Source organism: Macrosteles quadrilineatus, unplaced genomic scaffold (genome assembly GCF_028750875.1).
Source record: "Macrosteles quadrilineatus isolate MER2022 unplaced genomic scaffold, UCM_ALF_1.0 Scaffold_8__2_contigs__length_117827958, whole genome shotgun sequence".
In the NCBI taxonomy this organism is placed as follows: domain Eukaryota; kingdom Metazoa; phylum Arthropoda; class Insecta; order Hemiptera; family Cicadellidae; genus Macrosteles; species Macrosteles quadrilineatus.
In genome coordinates, this window is record NW_026542601.1 from 103,128,241 (window position 1) to 103,143,218 (window position 14,978).

Consider the following 14,978-nt stretch of genomic DNA (forward strand, 5'->3'; position numbering starts at 1 on the left):
AACATGGAACATGGAACATGGAACATGGAACATGGAACATGGAACATGGAACATGGAACATGAAACAAGAAACATGGAACATAGAAATTGGAACATGGAACATAGAGCATGGAACATGGAACATGGAACAAGGAACACAGAACATGGAACAAGGAACATGGAACATGGAACAAGGAACATGGAACTTGGAACATAGAACATGGAGCATGGAACATGGAACATAGAACATGGAACATGGAACATAGATATTGGAACATAGAACATGGAACCTGGAACATGGAACATAGAACATAAGAACATGGAACATAGAGCATGGAACATGGAACATGGAACAAGGAACACAGAACATGGAAAAAGGAACATGGAACATGGAACAAGGAACATGGAACTTGGAACATGGAACAAAGAACAGGGAACATAGAGCATGGAACATAGGACATGGAACATGGAAAATGGAACATGGAACATGGAACATTGACCATGGAGCATGGAACATGGACCATGGAACATGGAACATGGAACATAGAACATGGAACATAGAACATAGAACATAGAACATGGAACATGGAACATGGAACATGGAACATGGAACATGAAACATGGAACATGAAACAAGGAACATGGAACATAGAAATTGGAACATGGAACATAGAGCATGGAACATAGAGCATGGAACATGGAACATGGAACAAGGAACACAGAACATGGAACAAGGAACATGGAACATGGAACAAGGAACATGGAACTTGGAACATAGAACATGGAGCATGGAACATGGAACATAGAACATGGAACATGGAACATAGATATTGGAACATAGAATATGGAACCTGGAACATGGAACATAGAACATAAGAACATGGAAAATAGAGCATGGACCATGGAACATGGAACATGGAACATGGAAGATTAAACATGGACCATGGAACATGGAACATGGAACATGGAACATGGAACATGGACCATGGAACATGGAACATGGAACATGGAACATGGAACATGGAACATGGAACATGGAACATGCAACATGGAACATGCAACATGGAACATGGACCATGGAACATGAAACATGGAACATGGAACATGGAACATGGAACATGGAACATGGAACATGGAACATGGAACAAGGAACATGGAACTTGGAACATGGAACAAAGAACAAGGAACATAGAGCATGGAACATAGGACATGGAACATGGAACATGGAACATGGAACATGGAACATTGACCATGGAGCATGGAACATGGACCATGGAACATGGAACATTGAACATGGAACATGGAACATGGAACATGGAACATGGAACATGGACCATTGAACATGGAACATGTAACATGGAACATGGAACATAGAACATGGAACATGGAACATGGAACATGGAACATGGAACATGGAACATGGAACATGGAACATGGAACATAGAACATGGAACATGGAACATGGAACATAGAACATGGAACATGGAACATGAAACATGGAACATGGAACATGGAACATGGAACAAGGAACATGCAACCTGGAACATGGAACAAGGACCATTGAACATGGAACATGGAACATGGAACATTGACCATGGAACATGGAACATGGAACATGGAACATAGATATTGGAACATAGAATATGGAACCTGGAACATGGAACATAGAACATAAGAACATGGAAAATAGAGCATGGACCATGGAACATGGAACATGGAACATGGAAGATTAAACATGGACCATGGAACATGGAACATGGAACATGGAACATGGAACATGGACCATGGAACATGGAACATGGAACATGGAACATGGAACATGGAACATGGAACATGGAACATGGAACATGGAACATGGAACATGGAACATGCAACATGGAACATGCAACATGGAACATGGACCATGGAACATGAAACATGGAACATGGAACATGGAACATGGAACATGGAACATGGAACATGGAACATGGAACATGGAACATGGAACATGGAACATGGAACATGGAACATGGAACATGGAACATGGAACATGGAACATGGAACATGGAACATGGAACATGGAACATGGAACATGGAACATGGAACAAGGAACATGGAACATAGAGCATGGAACATGGAACATAGAACATGGAACATGGAAAATGAAACATGGAACATGGACCATGGAACATGGAACAAGGAACATAGAACATGGAACATGGAACATAGAGCATGGAACATGGAACATGGAACAAGGAACACAGAACATGGAACAAGGAACATGGAACATGGAACAAGGAACATGGAACTTGGAACATAGAACATGGAGCATGGAACATGGAACATAGAACATGGAACATGGAACATGGAACATAGAACATGGAACATGGAACATGAAACATGGAACATGGAACATGGAACATGGAACAAGGAACATGGAACATAGAACATGGAACATGGAACATAGAGCATGGAACATGGAACATCGAACATTGAACATAGAACGTGCAACAAGGAACATAGAACATGGAACAAGGAACATGGAACATGGAGCATGGAACATGGAACATGGAACATGGACCATGGAACATGGAACATGGAACATGCAACATGGAATATGGAACATGGACCATTGAACATGAAACATGGAACATTGAACATGGAACATTGAACATGGAACATGGAACATGGAACATGGAACATTGAACATAAAACATGGAACATGGAACATAGAGCATGGAACATAGAACATGGAACATAGAACATAGAGCATTGACCATTGGACATGGAACATAGAACATGGAACATGGAACATGGAACATGGAACATGGAACATAGAACATGGAACATGGAACATAGAACATGGAACATGGAACATGAAACATGGAACATGGAACATGGAACATGGAACAAGGAACATGCAACCTGGAACATGGAACAAGGACCATTGAACATGGAACATGGAACATGGAACATTGACCATGGAACATGGAACATGGAACATGGAACATGGAACATGGAACATGGAACATGGAACATGGAACATGGAACATGGAACATGGAACATGGAACATGGAACAGGGAACATGGAACATGGAACATGGAACATGGAACATGGAACATGTAACATGGAACATGCAACATGAAATATGGAACATGGACCATTGAACATGAAACATGGAACATTGAACATGGAACATGGAACATGGAACATGGAACATTGAGCATAAAACATGGAACATGGAACATAGAGCATGGAACATAGAACATGGAACATAGAACATGGAACATGGAACATGGAACACGGAACATGGAACATGGAACATGGAACAAGAAACACGGAACATAGAACAAGGAGAAAGAGCATTGACCAATATGGAACATGGAACAAGGAACATGGTACATGGAACAAGGAACATGGAACATAAAACATGGAACATAGAAAATAGAACATGGAACATGGAACAAGGAACATGAAACTTGGAACATAGAACATGGAGCATGGAACATGGAACATAGAACATGGAACATGGAACACAGATATTGGAACATAGAACATGGAACCTGGAACATGGAACATAGAACATAAGAACATGGAACATAGAGCATGGAACATGGAACATGGAACATGGAACAAGGACCATTGAACATGGAACATGGAACATGGAACATTGACCATGGAACATGGAACATGGAACATGGAACATGGAACATGGAACATGGAACATGGAACATGGAACATGGAACAAGGAACATGGAACATGGAACATGGAACATGGAACATGGGACATGGAACATGGAACATGGAACATGGAACATGCAACATGGAATATGGAACATGGACCATTGAACATGAAACATGGAACACGGAACATGGAACATGGAACATGGAACATGGAACATTGAACATAAAACATGGAACATGGAACATAGAGCATGGAACATAGAACATGGAACATAGAACATAGAGCATTGACCATAGGACATGGAACATGGAACATGGAACATGGAACATGGAACATGGAACATGGAACAAGAAACACGGAACAGAGAACAAGGAGAAAGAGCATTGACCAATATGGAACATGGAACAAGGAACATGGAACATGGAACAAGGAACATGGAACATAGAACATGGAACATGGAACATGGAACATGGAACATGGAACATGAAACAAGGAACATGGAACATAGAAATTGGAACATGGAACATAGAGCATGGAACATGGAACATGGAACATGGAACATGGAACATGGAACAAGAAACACGGAACATAGAACAAGGAGAAAGAGCATTGACCAATATGGAACATGGAACAAGGAACATGGAACATGGAACAAGGAACATGGAACATAGAACATGGAACATAGAACATAGAACATGGAACATGGAACATGGAACATGGAACATGGAACATGGAACATGGAACATGGAACATGGAACATGAAACAAGAAACATGGAACATAGAAATTGGAACATGGAACATAGAGCATGGAACATGGAACATGGAACAAGGAACACAGAACATGGAACAAGGAACATGGAACATGGAACAAGGAACATGGAACTTGGAACATAGAACATGGAGCATGGAACATGGAACATAGAACATGGAACATGGAACATAGATATTGGAACATAGAACATGGAACCTGGAACATGGAACATAGAACATAAGAACATGGAACATAGAGCATGGAACATGGAACATGGAACATGGAACAAGGACCATTGAACATGGAACATGGAACATGGAACATTGACCATGGAACATGGAACATGGAACATGGAACATGGAACATGGAACATGGAACATGGAACATGGAACAAGGAACATGGAACATGGAACATGGAACATGGAACATGGGACATGGAACATGGAACATGGAACATGGAACATGCAACATGGAATATGGAACATGGACCATTGAACATGAAACATGGAACACGGAACATGGAACATGGAACATGGAACATGGAACATTGAACATAAAACATGGAACATGGAACATAGAGCATGGAACATAGAACATGGAACATAGAACATAGAGCATTGACCATAGGACATGGAACATGGAACATGGAACATGGAACATGGAACATGGAACATGGAACAAGAAACACTGAACAGAGAACAAGGAGAAAGAGCATTGACCAAATTGGAACATGGAACAAGGAACATGGAACATGGAACAAGGAACATGGAACATAGAACATGGAACATAGAACATAGAACATGGAACATGGAACATGGAACATGGAACATGAAACAAGGAACATGGAACATAGAAATTGGAGCATGGAACATAGAGCATGGAACATGGAACATGGAACATGGAACATGGAACATGGAACATGGAACATGGAACAAGAAACACGGAACATAGAACAAGGAGAAAGAGCATTGACCAATATGGAACATGGAACAAGGAACATGGAACATGGAACAAGGAACATGGAACATAGAACATGGAACATAGAACATAGAACATGGAACATGGAACATGGAACATGGAACATGGAACATGGAACATGGAACATGGAACATGAAACAAGAAACATGGAACATAGAAATTGGAACATGGAACATAGAGCATGGAACATGGAACATGGAACAAGGAACACAGAACATGGAACAAGGAACAAGGAACATGGAACAAGGAACATGGAACTTGGAACATAGAACATGGAGCATGGAACATGGAACATAGAACATGGAACATGGAACATAGATATTGGAACATAGAACATGGAACCTGGAACATGGAACATAGAACATAAGAACATGGAACATAGAGCATGGAACATGGAACATGGAACAAGGAACACAGAACATGGAAAAAGGAACATGGAACATGGAACAAGGAACATGGAACTTGGAACATGGAACAAAGAACAGGGAACATAGAGCATGGAACATAGGACATGGAACATGGAAAATGGAACATGGAACATGGAACATTGACCATGGAGCATGGAACATGGACCATGGAACATGGAACATGGAACATAGAACATGGAACATAGAACATAGAACATAGAACATGGAACATGGAACATGGAACATGGAACATGGAACATGAAACAAGGAACATGGAACATAGATATTGGAACATGGAACATAGAGCATGGAACATAGAGCATGGAACATGGAACATGGAACAAGGAACACAGAACATGGAACAAGGAACATGGAACATGGAACAAGGAACATGGAACTTGGAACATAGAACATGGAGCATGGAACATGGAACATAGAACATGGAACATGGAACATAGATATTGGAACATAGAATATGGAACCTGGAACATGGAACATAGAACATAAGAACATGGAAAATAGAGCATGGAACATGGAACATGGAACAAGGAACACAGAACATGGAACAAGGAACATGGAACAAGGAACATGGAACTTGGAACATGGAACAAAGAACAGGGAACATAGAGCATGGAACATAGGACATGGAACATGGAACATGGAACATGGAACATTGACCATGGAGCATGGAACATGGACCATGGAACATGGAACATTGAACATGGAACATGGAACATGGAACATGGAACATGGAACATGGACCATTGAACATGGAACATGTAACATGGAACATGGAACATAGAACATGGAACATGGAACATGGAACATGGAACATGGAACATGGAACATGGAACATGGAACATTGAACATGGAACATGGAACATGGAACATGGAACATAGAGCATGGAACATAGAACATGGAACATAGAACATAGACCATTGACCATAGGACATGGAACATGGAACATGGAACATGGAACGTGGAACATGGAACATGGAACAAGAAACACAGAACTTGGAACAAGGAACATAGAGCATTGACCAGGGAACATGGAACAAGGAACATGGAACATGGAACATGGAACATGGAACATGGATCAAGGAACATGGAACATAAAACATGAAACATGGAACAAAGAACATGGAACATGGAACATGGAACATTGAACATGGAAAATGGAACATGGAACATAGAGCATGGAACATAGAACATAGAGCATTGACCATAGGACATGAAACATGGAACATGGAACATGGAACATGGAACATGGAACATAAAACATGAAACTTGGAACAAAGAACAGGGAACATAGAACATAGAGCATGGAACATAGGACATGGAACATGGAACATGGAACATGGAACATGGAACATTGACCATGGAACATGGAACATGGATCATGGACCATGGAACATGGAACATGGACCATGGAACATAGAAAATGGACCATGGAACATGGAACATGGAACATGGACCATGGAACATGAAACATGGACCATGGAACATGGAACATGGAACATGGAACATGGAACATGAAACATGGAACTTGGAACATGGAACATGCAACATGGAACATGGAACATGGACCATAGATCATGGAACATGGAACATGGAACATGGAACATGAAACATTGAACATGGAACATGGAACATAGAGCATGGAACATAGAACATGGAACATAGAACATAGAGCATTAACCATGGAACATGAAACATGGAACATGGAACATGGAACATGGAACAAGGAACATGCAACCTGGAACATGGAACAAGGACCATTGAACATGGAACATGGAACATGGAACATTGACCATGGAACATGGAACATGGAACATGGAACATGGAACATGGAACATGGAACATGGAACATGGAACATGGAACATGGAACATGGAACAGGGAACATGGAACAAGGAACATGGAACATGGAACATGGAACATGGAACATGGAACATGCAACATGAAATATGGAACATGGACCATTGAACATGAAACATGGAACATTGAACATGGAACATGGAACATGGAACATGGAACATTGAACATAAAACATGGAACATGGAACATAGAGCATGGAACATAGAACATGGAACATAGAACATAGAGCATTGACCATAGGACATGGAACATGGAACATGGAACATGGAACATGGAACATGGAACATGGAACACGGAACATGGAACATGGAACATGGAACAAGAAACACGGAACATAGAACAAGGAGAAAGAGCATTGACCAATATGGAACATGGAACAAGGAACATGGAACATGGAACAAGGAACATGGAACATAGAACATGGAACATAGAACATAGAACATGGAACATGGAACAAGGATCATGAAACTTGGAACATAGAACATGGAGCATGGAACATGGAACATAGAACATGGAACATGGAACATAGATATTGGAACATAGAACATGGAACCTGGAACATGGAACATAGAACATAAGAACATGGAACATAGAGCATGGAACATGGAACATGGAACATGGAACAAGGACCATTGAACATGGAACATGGAACATGGAACATTGACCATGGAACATGGAACATGGAACATGGAACATGGAACATGGAACATGGAACATGGAACATGGAACATGGAACAAGGAACATGGAACATGGAACATGGGACATGGAACATGGAACATGGAACATGGAACATGCAACATGGAATATGGAACATGGACCATTGAACATGAAACATGGAACACGGAACATGGAACATGGAACATGGAACATGGAACATTGAACATAAAACATGGAACATGGAACATAGAGCATGGAACATAGAACATGGAACAAAGAACATAGAGCATTGACCATAGGACATGGAACATGGAACATGGAACATGGAACATGGAACATGGAACATGGAACAAGAAACACGGAACAGAGAACAAGGAGAAAGAGCATTGACCAATATAGAACATGGAACAAGGAACATGGAACATGGAACAAGGAACATGGAACATAGAACATGGAACATAGAACATAGAACATGGAACATGGAACATGGAACATGGAACATGGAACATGAAACAAGGAACATGGAACATAGAAATTGGAACATGGAACATAGAGCATGGAACATGGAACATGGAACATGGAACATGGAACATGGAACATGGAACAGGGAACATGGAACAAGGAACATGGAACATGGAACATGGAACATGGAACATGCAACATGAAATATGGAACATGGACCATTGAACATGAAACATGGAACATTGAACATGGAACATGGAACATGGAACATGGAACATTGAACATAAAACATGGAACATGGAACATAGAGCATGGAACATAGAACATGGAACATAGAACATAGAGCATTGACCATAGGACATGGAACATGGAACATGGAACATGGAACATGGAACATGGAACACGGAACATGGAACATGGAACATGGAACAAGAAACACGGAACATAGAACAAGGAGAAAGAGCATTGACCAATATGGAACATGGAACAAGGAACATGGAACATGGAACAAGGAACATGGAACATAGAACATGGAACATAGAACATAGAACATGGAACATGGAACAAGGATCATGAAACTTGGAACATAGAACATGGAGCATGGAACATGGAACATAGAACATGGAACATGGAACATAGATATTGGAACATAGAACATGGAACCTGGAACATGGAACATAGAACATAAGAACATGGAACATAGAGCATGGAACATGGAACATGGAACATGGAACAAGGACCATTGAACATGGAACATGGAACATGGAACATTGACCATGGAACATGGAACATGGAACATGGAACATGGAACATGGAACATGGAACATGGAACATGGAACATGGAACAAGGAACATGGAACATGGAACATGGAACATGGAACATGGGACATGGAACATGGAACATGGAACATGGAACATGCAACATGGAATATGGAACATGGACCATTGAACATGAAACATGGAACACGGAACATGGAACATGGAACATGGAACATGGAACATTGAACATAAAACATGGAACATGGAACATAGAGCATGGAACATAGAACATGGAACATAGAACATAGAGCATTGACCATAGGACATGGAACATGGAACATGGAACATGGAACATGGAACATGGAACATGGAACATGGAACATGGAACATGGAACAAGAAACACGGAACAGAGAACAAGGAGAAAGAGCATTGACCAATATGGAACATGGAACAAGGAACATGGAACATGGAACAAGGAACATGGAACATAGAACATGGAACATAGAACATAGAACATGGAACATGGAACATGGAACATGGAACATGGAACATGAAACAAGGAACATGGAACATAGAAATTGGAACATGGAACATAGAGCATGGAACATGGAACATGGAACATGGAACATGGAACATGGAACAAGAAACACGGAACATAGAACAAGGAGAAAGAGCATTGACCAATATGGAACATGGAACAAGGAACATGGAACATGGAACAAGGAACATGGAACATAGAACATGGAACATAGAACATAGAACATGGAACATGGAACATGGAACATGGAACATGGAACATGGAACATAGAAATTGGAACATGGAACATAGAGCATGGAACATGGAACATGGAACAAGGAACACAGAACATGGAACAAGGAACATGGAACATGGAACAAGGAACATGGAACTTGGAACAAAGAACATGGAGCATGGAACATGGAACATAGAACATGGAACATGGAACATAGATATTGGAACATAGAACATGGAACCTGGAACATGGAACATAGAACATGGAACATGGAACATGGAACATGGAACATGAAACAAGAAACATGGAACATAGAAATTGGAACATGGAACATAGAGCATGGAACATGGAACATGGAACAAGGAACACAGAACATGGAACAAGGAACATGGAACATGGAACAAGGAACATGGAACTTGGAACATAGAACATGGAGCATGGAACATGGAACATAGAACATGGAACATGGAACATAGATATTGGAACATAGAACATGGAACCTGGAACATGGAACATAGAACATAAGAACATGGAACATAGAGCATGGAACATGGAACATGGAACAAGGAACACAGAACATGGAAAAAGGAACATGGAACATGGAACAAGGAACATGGAACTTGGAACATGGAACAAAGAACAGGGAACATAGAGCATGGAACATAGGACATGGAACATGGAAAATGGAACATGGAACATGGAACATTGACCATGGAGCATGGAACATGGACCATGGAACATGGAACATGGAACATAGAACATGGAACATAGAACATAGAACATGGAACATGGAACATGGAACATGGAACATGGAACATGGAACATGGAACATGAAACAAGGAACATGGAACATAGAAATTGGAACATGGAACATAGAGCATGGAACATAGAGCATGGAACATGGAACATGGAACAAGGAACACAGAACATGGAACAAGGAACATGGAACAAGGAACATGGAACTTGGAACATGGAACAAAGAACAGGGAACATAGAGCATGGAACATAGGACATGGAACATGGAACATGGAACATGGAACATGGAACATTGACCATGGAGCATGGAACATGGACCATGGAACATGGAACATTGAACATGGAACATGGAACATGGAACATGGAACATGGAACATGGACCATAGAACATGGAACATGTAACATGGAACATGGAACAAGAAACACAGAACTTGGAACAAGGAACATAGAGCATTGACCAGGGAACATGGAACAAGGAACATGGAACATGGAACATGGAACATGGAACATGGATCAAGGAACATGGAACATAAAACATGAAACATGGAACAAAGAACATGGAACATGGAACATGGAACATTGAACATGGAAAATGGAACATGGAACATAGAGCATGGAACATAGAACATAGAGCATTGACCATAGGACATGAAACATGGAACATGGAACATGGAACATGGAACATGGAACATAAAACATGAAACTTGGAACAAAGAACAGGGAACATAGAACATAGAGCATGGAACATAGGACATGGAACATGGAACATGGAACATGGAACATGGAACATTGACCATGGAACATGGAACATGGATCATGGACCATGGAACATGGAACATGGACCATGGAACATAGAAAATGGACCATGGAACATGGAACATGGAACATGGACCATGGAACATGAAACATGGACCATGGAACATGGAACATGGAACATGGAACATGGAACATGAAACATGGAACTTGGAACATGGAACATGCAACATGGAACATGGAACATGGACCATAGATCATGGAACATGGAACATGGAACATGGAACATGAAACATTGAACATGGAACATGGAACATAGAGCATGGAACATAGAACATGGAACATAGAACATAGAGCATTAACCATGGAACATGAAACATGGAACATGGAACATGGAACATGGAACAAGGAACATGCAACCTGGAACATGGAACAAGGACCATTGAACATGGAACATGGAACATGGAACATTGACCATGGAACATGGAACATGGAACAGGGAACATGGAACAAGGAACATGGAACATGGAACATGGAACATGGAACATGGAACATGCAACATGAAATATGGAACATGGACCATTGAACATGAAACATGGAACATTGAACATGGAACATGGAACATGGAACATGGAACATTGAACATAAAACATGGAACATGGAACATAGAGCATGGAACATAGAACATGGAACATAGAACATAGAGCATTGACCATAGGACATGGAACATGGAACATGGAACATGGAACATGGAACATGGAACACGGAACATGGAACATGGAACATGGAACAAGAAACACGGAACATAGAACAAGGAGAAAGAGCATTGACCAATATGGAACATGGAACAAGGAACATGGAACATGGAACAAGGAACATGGAACATAGAACATGGAACATAGAACATAGAACATGGAACATGGAACAAGGATCATGAAACTTGGAACATAGAACATGGAGCATGGAACATGGAACATAGAACATGGAACATAGATATTGGAACATAGAACATGGAACCTGGAACATGGAACATAGAACATAAGAACATGGAACATAGAGCATGGAACATGGAACATGGAACATGGAACAAGGACCATTGAACATGGAACATGGAACATGGAACATTGACCATGGAACATGGAACATGGAACATGGAACATGGAACATGGAACATGGAACATGGAACATGGAACATGGAACAAGGAACATGGAACATGGAACATGGAACATGGAACATGGGACATGGAACATGGAACATGGAACATGGAACATGCAACATGGAATATGGAACATGGACCATTGAACATGAAACATGGAACACGGAACATGGAACATGGAACATGGAACATGGAACATTGAACATAAAACATGGAACATGGAACATAGAGCATGGAACATAGAACATGGAACATAGAACATAGAGCATTGACCATAGGACATGGAACATGGAACATGGAACATGGAACATGGAACATGGAACATGGAACATGGAACAAGAAACACGGAACAGAGAACAAGGAGAAAGAGCATTGACCAATATGGAACATGGAACAAGGAACATGGAACATGGAACAAGGAACATGGAACATAGAACATGGAACATAGAACATAGAACATGGAACATGGAACATGGAACATGGAACATGGAACATGGAACATGAAACAAGGAACATGGAACATAGAAATTGGAACATGGAACATAGAGCATGGAACATGGAACATGGAACATGGAACATGGAACATGGAACATGGAACAGGGAACATGGAACAAGGAACATGGAACATGGAACATGGAACATGGAACATGGAACATGCAACATGAAATATGGAACATGGACCATTGAACATGAAACATGGAACATTGAACATGGAACATGGAACATGGAACATGGAACATTGAACATAAAACATGGAACATGGAACATAGAGCATGGAACATAGAACATGGAACATAGAACATAGAGCATTGACCATAGGACATGGAACATGGAACATGGAACATGGAACATTGAACATGGAACACGGAACATGGAACATGGAACATGGAACAAGAAACACGGAACATAGAACAAGGAGAAAGAGCATTGACCAATATGGAACATGGAACAAGGAACATGGAACATGGAACAAGGAACATGGAACATAGAACATGGAACATAGAACATAGAACATGGAACATGGAACAAGGATCATGAAACTTGGAACATAGAACATGGAGCATGGAACATGGAACATAGAACATGGAACATGGAACATAGATATTGGAACATAGAACATGGAACCTGGAACATGGAACATAGAACATAAGAACATGGAACATAGAGCATGGAACATGGAACATGGAACATGGAACAAGGACCATTGAACATGGAACATGGAACATGGAACATTGACCATGGAACATGGAACATGGAACATGGAACATGGAACATGGAACATGGAACATGGAACATGGAACATGGAACAAGGAACATGGAACATGGAACATGGAACATGGAACATGGGACATGGAACATGGAACATGGAACATGGAACATGCAACATGGAATATGGAACATGGACCATTGAACATGAAACATGGAACACGGAACATGGAACATGGAACATGGAACATGGAACATTGAACATAAAACATGGAACATGGAACATAGAGCATGGAACATAGAACATGGAACATAGAACATAGAGCATTGACCATAGGACATGGAACATGGAACATGGAACATGGAACATGGAACATGGAACATGGAACATGGAACAAGAAACACGGAACAGAGAACAAGGAGAAAGAGCATTGACCAATATGGAACATGGAACAAGGAACATGGAACATGGAACAAGGAACATGGAACATAGAACATGGAACATAGAACATAGAACATGGAACATGGAACATGGAACATGGAACATGAAACAAGGAACATGGAACATAGAAATTGGAACATGGAACATAGAGCATGGAACATGGAACATGGAACATGGAACATGGAACATGGAACAAGAAACACGGAACATAGAACAAGGAGAAAGAGCATTGACCAATATGGAACATGGAACAAGGAACATGGAACATGGAACAAGGAACATGGAACATAGAACATGGAACATAGAACATAGAACATGGAACATGGAACATGGAACATGGAACATGGAACATGGAACATGGAACATGGAACAT